This window comes from Rhinatrema bivittatum, chromosome 11 (assembly GCF_901001135.1).
Source record: "Rhinatrema bivittatum chromosome 11, aRhiBiv1.1, whole genome shotgun sequence".
Taxonomy (NCBI): Eukaryota; Metazoa; Chordata; class Amphibia; order Gymnophiona; family Rhinatrematidae; genus Rhinatrema; species Rhinatrema bivittatum.
The window spans coordinates 24,239,555-24,254,788 of record NC_042625.1 but is presented as its reverse complement, the minus strand read 5'-3'; the positions used below and the strand labels follow the sequence as shown (position 1 = coordinate 24,254,788).

At 44.7% G+C, this 15,234-nt stretch overlaps 1 protein-coding gene across 1 annotated transcript in view; it reads left to right on the top strand.

Moving 5' to 3' along the window:
- The window catches only part of PHETA1 (PH domain containing endocytic trafficking adaptor 1), a 45,598-nt gene that overhangs the window by 19,010 nt on the left and 11,354 nt on the right, over window positions 1-15,234 (top strand). The gene's annotated exons all lie outside the window — the stretch shown is intronic.

The window sequence follows — 15,234 nt, the reverse complement described above, 5'->3', positions numbered from 1 at the left end:
GTGTGAGGAGAAGTATCAACTGTGAAATGTGCTAACTTTGGCCTGTAGGGTGTGAAATTACGTAGAGGAGGCTCTCTCCATGGGGGCAGGGTCAAATGTCCCCCAGAGATGGTTTGAATATAATTTCTGCACCAAGGGACAAAATGCCTCAGGATGACAGTGTGTTTATTTCTAGAAATCAGTATTGAATGACAATCATCAGCTGTGAGGGGTGCATGATTTTTCTCCTTATTATGGTCACATGGTGTCAATTATGTTTTTCGATTGACTTCTTACTTCAAATTTTTAGTTCTGAAGTTTAGCCACCACATAATACATTAACTCGGTCGCTATTTGTTTAATGTTTACACCTCTATTTCTATTCTAGCCGCACGTGATTTTGAGGTGTGGCACACATGTTTTTTCATTATATTTACGTAATTATTTATTATTTTTTTTATAAAATATCATAATGCATTTTTAGTATTTTATAATTTTAAAAGCATATTAGATTGCAGTTATGCAATTTGATTATCCAAAATATTTTTGGAAATGTCATTTATTGTAGCTATATGGTGACCACATATCTAGAAAAAGCATAGCCTTGTACGGGGCATTTGATTCTTAATATGAATGCACATGTTAGGTACTTATTTCTTTTTTTTTTCTTTTTTTAAAACAAGTCGCTGAATTGATATGATACTTGGGCAGACATACTCTTACAACTTTTCATTCGCTTGTTTATTTACGCACATTCTTATTTATTTTTAATTTTTACAGATTACCTGTCTAAATGGTTTGTGCTTTACACTGATTTTTTTTTAGCATTTATCATAAATCATAGACTCTTATAATACTTTTTATTACTTATTTATTTTTTAAGTTAAAGATCAGGTAAATAAGAGGGTATATAAGAGCAACAAAAGACGGCCGGCATAGTTCAAAGGACTATTTCCGGTTTATCGGTGCAAAACGCTAGACATGTTTACCCCAGCGTCTAACATAGCTTGTGTAAGTTTCTATAATTTCCAACATTTATTTGCCATTGATGTGTTTTGTTTTTTTTTAAATTGTAACAATGGTCAGAATAAGTATTCTTAGGAAAAGCTATGGTTTTACGACCCTTAGAGCTCTATAAATAGCCGAGCAAGAGCAGTACACTAATTTATTCTTGGTATGTTTTTGCTAAAAAAAAAACCCGTTAACATTAAAAAATGCTTGCATTAGCAGACAGTGAATCGCACCACAAATTACACTTTATTAATGTTTTTTTTCATAATTTGAACGCCAATATTTTGAGTTTAGATACTATCCCGTTTTTTGTAATTCAGTAAACCTAACATAATATTGATTCAAAAGTCTATGGTGAACACATATTTATTTTTAGTACCTATTTGGCAGTGCCCGTTTTTACTTTTTAAGTTTCAGAAAATTACACTAGCACAAAGGTTAGGTTATCACTGTCTTTTTTCAGTTTTGATTTTTTTATTTGGGATGTCAATTTTTATGTCTTTCTATTTTTATTTTTTCATAAGGATACCGTGCGCAAGTGAAATGTTTTTTACATCGATTCAAGCTAATATTTTTGATAGTTTGCTCCTTTGTGTTGAAATAATTTTTCTGAATGTTTCTGCAGTTCCTCATTGTCGATTTTTTTTACCACAATTTCAAAATTTTTTGAAATTTAAGATTAAAATATCAGGTTACATAAAGACAAGTAAAAACATGAAGTAGAGTTCAAAGGACAGTTTCCGGTTTATCTGCGTGGAAACACCGGATGCGCTGACCTCTGCGTCCAACAGAGCGGATGTAAGATTTTTTTATAGACATTTATTATATTTGTCATTATCTACATAATATTTATTCGTTTTCTAAATAAAGGCAATGGTCAGGAGGTTAATCTGCTGGCCACTCTCCCAGCTGGACCAAAGGCCCTGCGGTCGAATGTGAGCCAGGTGGGACCCCCACCCTTTGTTTGAGGAGTCCATGGTGGGATTATTTGATACATCAGGAGCAAAACAGCATTCCGATGGTCAGAACTGTGGGGCATAACCATCAGTCCAAATCCACTTTCATGGTTTGAGTTAGACGCACTCACCTGGACAGTGGCTGGGAGAGCTAAGCCATTGTGTCTTCAACCCCCATTGCAGGTGCCGCATGTGCAGGCAAATGTGCAGCACTACATGAATGGCTGCTGCCAGATGGCCCAGCAGGGTCAAGATCTGACGGGCTGATGTGTAAGCCCTGCACTGCAGTTGCACGGCCAGGGGGTGCAGTGTCCGAGCCCTGTTTGCAGGGAGGAATGCCCTCCCCAGCACGGTATTCATACGAGCCCCAATGAACATACAGGTTCTGTGTGGGTTGTAGACTGGACTTTTCATAGTTGATGAAACCAAGGCCTTCTGTTACGGTTTCGAGGTGTTTGAGTGGATTCTTGGGTACTGCAGAGATGGTCACTCCCAAGGGGAGGAGCCCCGTGGGGAACCGCAGGACTAGGCTAGACTCTTTGCTCGCAAACACAGAGAATTTGTGTTTATTATACAGCTTGATGGTACTGCCCAGGAGGTGGCAGCAGTGAGGTAACCCAGTAGAGTAGCCCAGGGGTCCTCGGCAGAGGAGATCCGTCCCACACTTCAATGATGGTAGACTGTGCTGGGCAGAGGACAGAGTCCCGGATGTAGACTCGCAGCGCTGAAGCTGAAGGTCAGGCAAGCTGACAAGGTTAGTTACTCACTGAATAGATAGCTGTATTAGATGACAATCCTGGCAGGCAGAAGTAGTTGGATTTTCAGGCACCAAGGCAGGGAGAGCAGGCCCTCGAGGAGCGAGTACCCAGTATCCCAGATAGGCACCTGAAAGAAAGCATAGGGCCCCCGAGGAGCGGGTACCCAGGTTAGAGGTGAATGGCCCCGGAGGGCAGAGAGAACTTCCAGTGGCAGCAAGGAAGCGGCAGAGCAGCTTAGACCGGAGGCAGTCCAATCCTTGCTAACTCAGTGTTGCGTCCGTCGCTGCTCGACGCCCTCACTCCGCCCTCTTTACCTCTGTGGCGACTCCCTCCGGGTCTGATGGACGGCTGGCTGCCGCGGTGTCTCCATGCCGTCTCCGTCCGGGGTCCCCGGACTGGCTCGATGTTGCAGATCTGCCATGTTTGCCTGATGACCTAGGGCGCACGCATGCTCTGACTGAAGTACCAGCAAGGGCGCGAACCGTAGGGGCGTCCCCCTGAGATGATGTCATCCGCTTCCAATATTTAAAGGTCTCTGTTATCGCTAACTAACTGAGTTAGCAAGGATTCGCTAAGGACTCGCATTGGCTATCCAAGCTACTCTGCCTCCTCGGACTTACCAGAGGTACCCGCTCCTCGGGGGCCTCGCTCTCTTTACCTTTCAGATTACAGATAGGAACCGGTACTTGCTCCTCGAGGGCCCATGTTCCTGGACACTCTGAAGATTCTCTACTGCCTGGAAGCTATCGCTGCCTCAAACAATTGTGAGTCACCATCTCGCTCTCAGAGCTTTCCCTGGAACCAGGTACTCGCTCCTCGAGGGCCTATACCATTCCAGCACCTGAGCTTCCTTGAGACCTTATGTGAGTTTTGTCATCTAGTTCTGTTCATGAACTTTGCCTACTCACTTTCTACAGTTTCTCAGCAGCTCAGCCATCCTGGATCGCGGTTCCAGTGCCTGAGGGACTGCAGCCCTGCCGGGCTTATCAGCTCACTACTGCCACCTCTGGTGGTTTCAAAAACCTGTTTAATAAAAGAACTAATGTGTGTCTGTCTCCATACTCAAGCCTAGCCGGTGGTCCCTCTCGGGGTATCCTCCCGGGGGCGTGGTCATCTGCCATCGGCCCAAGGATCGACCCATAACTATCCCAAACAATAACACTTGCTCATATGCTTGCTCACTGGCTTACTCACTCTTGCTCACACATGCTCTGGAAACCACAAACCTGACTGTATTATGCAGTGCAACAACGGAAAAACAGAAACATCATCATTCCTTGCAAAACATCAAGCAATAAAATCAAGAGATAAAAAACATCATTCATAATATTAAAACCATACTAATAGAAAGAATAAATGTCAAAACAGCTGACAAATATCCAATAATTTAAAAGTCATGTAAATTTGATCTATTTCCCAAACACCAATAAAATATTTCAAAACAGCAGACACATGAAAACACCCCAAAATTTAAAATAATGGTATTAAAAAATCTCTAGCTCTCCAGATCATAAAATAAATAAATACCTGGGATCTTTTGATGTCCAGACACCCAGAAATTGTCACAGACTTGGGGGAAGGGGATGATTAAACTATATCTTCTTTTTTCTCCCCTTCACACACATAGGTGCGCTCTCTCTCTCATACACGTGCATCTCTCTGTCCCATGCACACATACAGGTTCTCTCACTCTCATGCACATGCAGGCTCTCATATGTACACACAGGTGCTCTTGCTTTCTCTCACACACATATGCAGGCTCTCTTACACACATAGGCGATCTCTCACACACATGCAGGTTCTCACACATAGTCACTCTTTCATACACACATGCAGGTGCTCTCTCTCATACCCAGGTAAGCTGTCTCATATATAAATGCAGGTTCTCATAAGCACACACAGGCACTTACTCTCTTACACCCACCAGACAGGCTCTCTCTCACACGTACATGCAGAATTTCATGTACAGACAGCCTCTCCCTCTTGTACACACACACACCTCTCAGGCCCCTTTCTCCTCCTTTCTTCTGGGCTTTAGCAGCAATGTTATTTTACTGCCCGTGGCGGGAAAGGGGGAGGGGAAACTTCACTAGTTTACCATTCTTCTTTTTGCTGATGGGGCGTGAGAACCTCCACCTGTACATCATCAAAAAAGTGCTGCTGCACCCACGTGGAACTCTCTGCTGCCGTTATGTGAGCAAACAGCGCTGCCATCTTCCTGCCGGTGGGGGTGGGAACTTCACCAGCACTTTCTAAAACTGCGCCACTGTCTTCCTGCCAATGAGGGTGGGAACCTCACTGGCACTTTCTCAAACCGCACCGCTCTCTTCCTGCCTGTGAGGGTGGGAACCCCAGCGGTATTTCCTCAAACGATGCCGCTCTCCTCCTGCTCTGTCTTGTGCCACTGAGTGGACTTTTCATTTCTTTTGACAGGGAAATGAGACGGTCACCAGAGGGCTGTTTTGTGGGGGGCACTTTTTGCCGCCCCAAAACTTTGCCACCTGAAGCAACCAGCTCACCCTGCCAGCCACGTGATGGGGCCTAGCAGCCCACTGGGGCATGTCTGAAGCCCTGATAGGCCAATTTGCCCCTGATTCAGTACCTTGTTACTTTCTGTAATCTGCCTTGCGACTACCTTTAGGGAAGGATGGAATATCCTATGCTTAAAATAAATAGATTACGGAAACAATTCCTTTTATTAAAACCCAGAGTATTGTCCTTAGGGGCAACTTACTTTTTGCGTTTCCCCTGTAAATGCCTCATTGTTTACCAAAAGAATAGATTTATTTTTCAGGAACCGAGCCATCTGGAAACGTTCTTGGCAGATAAGGAAGCTGGTTGAGATTTAAGTAGTTGTATAAATATATAAATCCAGCTAATGTAATAATTGGATTACAATTTCTTATGTTTTGTTTAATTACAGTATTCTTTGGTGGTATCCTCCCAAATTGTGGACTATAATTTTTGACATATAGAAGATGAATATTTGTGTTAATTAGTTTTTTGACTTAATTGTGATATATGCAATTGTATTTCTTGATTTTTTTGCATTTTTTATAAAATTGTAAAAACTCTAATAAACTTTAAATAAATAAATAAATAAATAAATAAATAGATTACATTAATATGTGTCCTATTTACAAGGCCCTATTTTGGAGGAAGGGTGTAGGGTAAGACCAGTTGTAAGAGCACTTGTTTCTGTGTGTGCCACGTTGAGAGGTTCTTGTGAAGAGATATACACACCCCTCGTATTTCCAGAGAGTTCAGCATGTTTAGAGGTTGGAGCAGCTGTAGACTTGGAGGCAGGAGTCTTACAAATGCCCTCCCAGGTAGTTAGATAGGGAGAGCAAAGCAGACGCTTTCCTTCTCAATAGCACTTCCTAGTGCCCTAAAGTTGAGGACAAGAGGAGCAAGAATTCCCCAAGAAGTGGAAGAAAGCTCTTGCTGTAGCAGTGCTCAGAGAAAGAAGGAAGTTCCAGCTGGATTGTCCGGAAGGCGATCTGGGACCCACACAGCAGTCTGCTGCAATTCTACAGAGAGAGAAAGAAAAAAAGAGTATGCGGACTCGTCCAGTCAGTGCTAACAAGACACAGGCATGGCGCTGCACGTCGGAAGAGGAGGATCTGTGGCAACAAGATACTTTAATGAAAAGGGAGGTGTCTGAGCTGCCGGGGTGCAACATAACGAGGCTTCTAGGACAGAGGTGCGGGAGTTCCCTTAGCAGAGTGAGCAGCAGAACCTACCGCAGAGGAAGCGAGGAGATCCTGACCGAGTTATCCGATGCCAATTCCGGTTTGTCAGATTATCTCTACCGAAGACGTTTTCTTGCAGTGTAAGTCACTGCACCCAGAGGGCTTTAAAGTGAAGCTTCCCCACCCCTCAATGCTCAGGAACAAACTACTCCCAACACCTTCCTTTAGTATTAGGACGTAGGGGGAGGGAGGTTACATATGCACTGAAAACATGACATAAAAGTAATGAACAGAAAGCTGTAAATTTTATGATAATGATCACTGACCATTTACATGTTATCAGTGCCATAAGAGCATTGCATCTAAAACACTCCCAATATATTTCCCCTTTCTTAGCACTAAATATATTAAAAGAGCTGGGCTAGTGATCACGATCAAGGACTCAGACCAAGACAAGGGTTTCCGGGACAAATTGATTTGCATTCAGGTTGGCCATTTCTCTTCCTGCATGGTTTCATTCTCCCCAAGTGAAAGAGGAACAGCCAGTAGAAACAAGACAATCCTACAAACAAGCCACCCACGCAGAAGTGGAGCTGAATCACACAGAGGTGGGAACATACAAATTCCGGTAGCCCTCGGATCAGGAAAGAGTGACGACGCCTTTCCAGCCACGCGATTCTGCAGCGGGAAAGAACCACTAAGACATGCAACAACCAGAAGCACCGTTCTGTTGTATTCCGATTCTGCGCCGTGCGAGAGAACTGCGCCCACTTTTGGAGCACGCAGGGGCTGCCGCAATACAGTGCGCTCAGCCTAGCGCACAGCTTGACGCGTGGCTGGGCGCCCTAGAATAACTCCCGATGCAGTAATGGGATTAGCGCCTCCAAACAAGTGCCTAGCTGATAGCGCTCATCGCATGTAAATGCCACGTAGATAAGGCTATTAGCTATTGCCCCCAATTAAAAAAAAAAAAAAATCGCCATGCATCCGACACGCACTTTTCAACACGGAAAACTTTACACCTGTCCCGGAGCAGGCGCGTCAAGGGCTCAACTTAAAAACAAAAAATACTGATTTTCTGTGGTTCTTCCTACTTATAGTATCGTCGAGATACTAAGTAGGAGGAGCCTCAGAAAGCAGCACCATGCAAAATTAAAAAGACGTGCCTGGAAAATATATTTCTAGACGCACACTACACATGCTCAGGGCCGTGTGTATTGTGCCGGTCAATTAGATGCCACGGGATAAAACGGACGCTCGTATTGAGAGTCCGTTTTCCTAACCCGCACACAGTCACACCTCCTGGGTGCCCGATGGCAAGTACGCGCTAGGGATGCACAATTCCCTCCAGCACATCCTTTTTAACACGGCAGTTCATTAGCATATTTCACTGCACGCCCAGGAGAGGCGGATGGGTGCGCCTTAGGGAAATGGGCGCTCAATACAAGCCCCCGTTTTTACAGCGTTTATATTGCATCGGCCTAACAGTGCCAGGGTGCCTGCAACGTGTACTTTTACAGGATCATTTCAAACGGCATTTACACAGGAAAACAGCCATTTAGGCACATAGAATTGACTGTCTGCCAATTGCCTTCCCCCCACTTTAGGGCTGGTCCCAGGGGAATTGTTAGGATGGGGAGGGGAAAAAAATAATGCAGGTGAATTGTACTTTCATTTCTATACACGTCATTTTCTATGGAGTGAGTACCGGCACCAAAAAAAACGGGTGCAATAAAGTACATGGATGCCTTTAGTACCGGGGCAAGTTTGAAAGTTAAAGTACACCTGTGCTCTCTCTATGAAATCCAATTAAAAAAGTGGGGGGTAAAAAGCAGAATTTGCCCCATTATGGATACTTTGAAAATTGTGCCCCCTCCCTCCGCTCCCCATTGAAATTGTTAATTTCAGAAATTGAACTGCTCTGCGGTTTTCCTGGAGCCCCTGGAAGTGGCTATTTTAGCACCAGTGTCACAAATCGCCCCACGCCGACTGGGTCCGATCGTCCTGCGCTAAAACTAAGACCTTTACTGCACCCCCCCCAGGCTTTAGAACAGTTCTTCAATCCTTAATTTTTGCAAAATTAGACTATTGCAACTCTATTTTAATAGGCTTGCCAGCTACCAACATTAAACCCCTTCAACTGCCACAAAATGCTGCCGCTAGATCCTTAACAAAATGTAGAAAATTTGAACATATTACTCCTATCCTTAATCAATTACATTGGCTTCCCATTTCTTTCAGATCACAGTACAAAATCAATATGCTTGTTCATAAAGCTTTATACAATGATCACTCCTCTTGGTTGCAAAAACCCCTGTATCAATGTATTGCCACCAGAAATCTACGTTCAGCCCTTCCTATTCCCCCCAACAAAAACATTCACAAAACAACCACTAGGAACCGGGCTGCTTCTATAATTGGTCCTAATCTATGGAACTCTCTACCGTCTTCTCTAAGAACTGACCCCTCTACACCTTCCTTTAAAAAGAACCTTAAAACGTGGCTTTTTATCAAAGCTTTCCCCCAACAAATCTAATAAATAACACCCCTAAACTATGTTTTTTCCTTTTTTTTCCTTAATTACTTTTTATTGTTTTAGAACAATTGGTTATTGTTTTATATAGGTCTACTTTCAATCTATGTTGTTTTCTAATTTGATGTTATATTTCATTCTTACGTTTTTGAATTGTTTCATTGTATTCTGTCCTCAATACTATATTTGATGGCAATGCTGTTTTCTGTAAACCGATGTGATATTTTGAATTGAATGTCGGTATAAAAAAACAAACAAACAAATAAATAAATTAGGTCGAGAACCCATATGCTTAAGTGAGATCATCAATGCCTTTGGATTTTGCCAAAAATAAAAATACCCAGGGACCATCAAAAGACAAAGAGGGGGTCTTTGAAAAACACCCACTGAGAACATTTTTCGTAGCAATTTCCACAGGCAGAAATGGGCTTTTAGAAAAAATTGCAACGCTCTATGGGCCGGATTTTCAAAAGGCCCGGCGACGCACGTAAAGCCCCGGGACGCGTGTAAGTCCCAGGGCTTGCAAAAAGGGGCGGGGAGGTCCGGGGTCAGAGGCTTCCGGCACAGCAGCCATTTGCTGCTGTGCCGGGGATCATGCGCCAGCAGTCGGCCGGCGTGCGCAACTTACTTCAGGTAGGAGGGAAAGGGCGGGGGAGATAGGGGAAGGGAAGGTGGGGGGGGGGGAAGGGAAGTTCCATCCAAGGCCGTTCCAATTTCGGAGCGACCTGGGAGGGAACGGGGAAAGGCAGCGCGGCTCGGCGTGCGCAAGGTGCCAATTGTGCACCCCCTTGTGTGCGCCGACCCCCGATTTTATAACATGCGTGCGCCTGCACCGGGTAGCACGCGTACATGTATGCCCGCGCGATCTTAAAATCTACCCCTATATGTGGTTAAATGTACTCACGTCGGGTCTGTATGGGTGACCTTTTCACCCGCCATAGGAGGAGGCATTCCTGGGGGTGGGGTTTATACTTACAAGCATAGGGGTAGATTTTGAAAGAGTTACGCGCGGAACCCCTGAAAACCTACCCCTGCGCACGCCAAGCCTGTTTCGCATAGGCTCGGCGGCATGCGCAAGCCCTGGGACACGCGTATGTCCCGGGGCTTTCAAAAATGGGCAGTCCGGGGGCAGGGGCGTGGTGGCGGTTTGGGGGGTGGTCCCGAATCCTCCGGCACAGCGGCCTGTGCAGGGGGATGGCGCACCAGCAGTGGGCCAGTGCGCGCAAGTTACGCCTGCCTCGGGCAGGCGTAACTTCGGAAACAAAGGTAGGGGGGGGAATTTAGTTAGGGCTGGGGGGTGGGCGGGATCGGAAAAAAAGTTCCCTCCAAGATAACGGGGAAAGCCATTGGGGCTCCCCTTGGGCTCAGCGCATGCAAGGTGCACAAGTGTGCACCCCCTTGCGCTCGCCGACCCTGTATTTTATAACATGCGCGCGGCAGCACGCGCATGTTATAAAATCAGGTGTACATTTGTGCATGCCGGGTAGCACGCACAAATGTACTCCACGCGCGTAACATTTAAAATCGGCCCCATAATTTTTGAATTTCCAAAAGTATATGTGTCTTTACCTTGCGGATAAAAAACACCCAAACCCTACTTGCACACGTGCAAAAGTCGTTTTTCTGGGATAACTTTATGCGCGTAAAGTGTGCTAAGTCCACGGGTGACTGACTTTGAATCTATGCAGGCAGCTGCAAAATTGCCCCTTTAAGGACCACGATGTGGCTTCTCCCCAGCGCGACACTGAACAGCTTTGTGATTCTTATCGACCTTTAGATCCGATTTGGACTTGGCTTAGTAGAGCTCAGGCCTACACCAGTAAGTGCAATTCCGATTCTTTCTTCTCCACATAGTTGTCTGTATTTGAACTAGCTAGGGGTTGTTTTTTTTTTTATTTTGACATCTTGAATAAAAATCTAACATGACACAAAATTACTCAGGATTTTTTTTTTTTTTTTTAAATTGCCATGATTTTCTCTTCCATAATAATGCTCGAAATATTTCTAATTGCTAAAAAATAAAGTGTCACAAAGAGGGGAAAAAGATGTACAGAAAGTTGGCAAAAAGCATTTGTGTGAGAAATGTGATGTCAGTTACGAGTTTCACTGCTATATCATGTCACAGAAAATCTTCAGTGGTGCCATATGGTACAAGTGTGAACCAGTAAATTAGCTAGGGACAAAAAAAAAAACCTTCCCTTTCTAAAGCATATAATCATTTATCTTATGCAAAAGAAACCAAATGGGTTTCAACTTCATAATGAAGCCTGCAGATTTTGTCTTCAGCTGTTCATCATGTTCTCGGTGTGGGATAAGTGAATTATTGCTCTGTTCTGCAGTAGGTAGGGACGGTATTAATCACATGCTCCCAGCCAATTCATTTGGTTAAGGTAAAAATGATTTGCTCATTTTTATTCAAAGCTAGGAGTGAAGAGAATAATACCAGGGAAAGACACATTTTTTAAAACTTGCATTGCTCAGTTGTGGTCAAATTTTAAGTGAGGCACTCAGAGATCATCTACAGCTCTGGATGAGTGATCCCCACAATGCTGTCACTACTGTACCTCTCATAATTAAAGGCAAAGCACTCTTCATTTACAAGGGTCCCATTTAAATGTGGCCGCTGGTGCACATCACATCTGTAACCACTTATAGGTGATCCTTACCACCCGGGTTATGCAATGTGATTTCCAGTAAGCAAGGTGGGGACAGTTTTGTGCCCTGCTGCAGCCGTTCCCCAAACTTCTCTGCTGAAGTCGATGGAAAGGTTTCCTCTTACAGACTACTGCTAAACATTTATTTAGTGCTACAAGCCATACGCAGCGCTGTGGAGACACAAAGAAGAGAGAGTGCCCGCTTCGTGGAGTTTGCAGTCTGGTTAACAGAGGGGCACTGAGAAGGAAATATGGCGTAGTCAGGATTATTAGATTCTCTCCGTCTATGCATACTTACTACTATCTTTAAAAACAAAACAAAACAGGTACTGTCTTGCTGACAGTAAATCCTGACAGCTTATATCTATTTTAGTAAAGAAAAACAAAAATATGTAGAATATACTCCTGAAGATGTTCACAAACACTGGGGAGCAGAGGGGGGAGTCTCTGCCACCGCACATCAGTGACGCCTACTGGTCAGACTCAGGGCACATGTGTACCAGGGTCCAGAAGGACAAGGACTGTCACTGCGATGGCTGGGCAGCTTAAAAAAAAACAAAAAACCTTAGGTATTTGTCAATGAAGGTTCATGATATCAGAGCCCAGCACAGGCCAATTCTGACTGGAAGCCCAAATAAGCAAGACAACACTGTTGGGCCAAAATAAACACTATGAAGAGAGAACCTATGTATCATTTACATTCACGTACGTGCACGTTCTTCCAGACATGCACTAAGAAGAAATGATGTCCCTGTGAGAGAGCTCCCCTATAAACCAGTGTAGGATCGGGCTGGATGCCGGGTGCTCCTGAAACCCCCTAAAGGGAGGATGCTGTACGGGCAGGAGGAGCTCAGAGGGTGTGCGCAGTGAATAAGAGGGTAAGCCCCGCTGCGATAGGGAGGCCCCATCCCTCCAGGAGTAGGAGCTCCTGAACCCCTCTGGGAAGTTGTACTGTAAAGAAGACTGTAAAGAGAGGCCGTGATTGTGAAGAGGAGTCTGCTGTTTGATTTAATAAAGTAAAACTGCAAAAGAAAAGGCTGGAGAGGAGATTGCTGGACCAGTCCTCCCAGTGCCATTAACGTATTGTTCGATGCTGCTCCCCCAAGGGGAGGAGCTAGCAATGTGTAATACTCCGTAGGCGGAGTTAATGATCTGTTGTGGGTTGGCTCCCACAGAGTGGCAGTCTGTTATGATACTGCTCTAGTAGTGTAAGGAATAAACACTTAATGGAAATTGGTGAATCCTTGGGCTGATGGTAGATGACAGCGCCCCCAGGAGGATATCCTGAGAGGGACCACCGGCTAGGCTGGAGTATGGAGACAAACACAGACAGGAAGTAGAACCACCAGAGGTGGCAGTAGTGAGCTGATGTGCCCGGCAGGGTTGAAGTCCCTCTGATACTGGAATTGTGATCTCTGGGTTCTAAGCTGTAGAGAGAGACTATAGGTAGTGAGTAGACAGGGTATGCTGGATACAAAACCAGTAGAAGATGATACACTCACACTTGTATATATCTGTAATGGCTTCTATGCAACAGAGAGTCTTCAGTACATTCAGGAACAGGAGCTGTAGGTGAGTACTGGTTCCTATATGCAGTCTGGAATAAGAACTCACAATCGCCGTACCTGCGATAACGTCTTAGACAGAAGGGAGTCTTCAGAGATTAGGAACATGGACTCTCGTGGAGCGAGTACCGGTTCCTATCTGCAATAGTAACTCACGATCTCCGTACCTGCGATAATGTCTTAGACAGAAGGGAGTCTTCAGAGATTAGGAACATAGGCCCTCGTGGAGCGAGTACCGGTTCCTATCTGCAATCTGTAATAGTAATGTACCAGATATAGGTATGCAATAGCTTCTGAGATAGAAGAGAGTCTATGAAGGGTTTTAGGAACATGGACCCTCATGGAGCGAGTACTGGTTCCTATCTGCAATAGTAACTCACGATCTCCGTACCTGCGATAATGTCTTAGACAGAAGGGAGTCTTCAGAGATTAGGAACGTAGGCCCTCGTGGAGCGAGTACCGGTTCCTATCTGTAATAGAACTCACAGTGTTCACGTCTGCGATCGCTTCCAGGCAGTAAGGAGTCTTCTGAGCATTCAGGGACGTAGGCCCTCGAGGAGCGAGTACCAGATCCCGTCTTAGCAATCTGAAATCAAGAAGAGAGAGCGGGGCCCCCGAGGAGCGGGTACCCCTGGTAAGTACAAGAAGGCAGAGTAGCTTGGATGAATCGTAACCAAGAAGAGTATGATTCGAGTCCTTGCTAACTCGATTCGTAGTTGCAAGCAAAAGGCCTTTTAAGGTGGAAGTGGATGACGTCACTACGGGGGGACGCCCCTGAGGTTCGTGCCCTTGCCAGTACAAACTCTGGAGCGCGCGCACGCCCTTATGTCATCAGGAACATGGCAGATCCGCAGCGTCAGGCCAACCCGGGGATTCCAGAGAGACGCGGCAGGGAGACACCGCGGCCGTAAGCTGTCCCTCAGACCTGGAGGGAGTCGCCACACAAGTAGAGAGGGTGGAGCGAGGGCGAAGAGCAGGCACGAGCGCAACATGTATACAGTGCTCTAAGAAATGTTCCATTCATGTGCATAGAATTAGGGTTAATTTACAACTCTGTGCCCCCCCCCTCCCCTTCCCAGCCCTCACCACACAATTACAAATGGTGCATTTATAATAACCGCCTTTGCACAAGAGAGGACGATCATAGTCTTCTGAGGTACATGTGGGGCCAGCCTGAAAACCCTGCAAAAAGGACATTTGGAACCTGTAGAGTATTAGGCCTATTTAGGGACCTTTATTCAGTTTTTATTTTATTTTACCTGGGAATTTCAATGTGGTAACAAAAAAATCAGGGGAAAAATATACTTTATTATAACAGGAAAAAAAAAATCAGTGAATGTCATTTTTCCACTGACTTTCTTTTTAATCACATTGAAATCTCCAGGAAAATGTAAATAAAAAATTAAAATGATAGTCCTGAGGCATATTGTAAAGTGTGTTCAGTGTCAGCTTGGCCCTCACAAAAGCCATGAGTAAATTGAATTACAATTACAATATAGTAAACCTCCCATAGCAAAACAGCACTAACTGCCAGGACTCTAACAACTCTACCTATGAAAAGGCAACATTACAAATATTATTCTAGGCCCTAAAACACCAATACACTTCCTATTGGGCAAACAGAACAAGCCAGGCTGCTGAACATAAGAACATGCCATACTGGGTCAGACCAAGGGTCCATCAAGCCCAGCATCCTGTTTCCAACAGTGGCCAATCCAGGCCATAAGAACCTGGCAAGTACCCAAAAACTAAATCTATTCCATGTTACCATTGTTAATGGCAGTGGCTATTCTCTAAGTGAACTTATTAGCAGGTAATGGACTTCTCCTCCAAGAACTTATCCAATCCTTTTTAAACACAGCTATACTAACTGCTATACTAACATGCCAGCAGAGTACCTCACCTTGGTCACATATGCAAAACACAGACTGACTCTCACTTGAAGTGCCAAAATGTGGAATATAAATCAAATAAATTAAAAAAACAATATTAAAAATACAGAATAAAGTGACCATAAAGTATAAACAGAAATGTGCAGACAAAAACTGAACTAGAAACCACAAGAAGCCAGACTCTGTATGCAGTG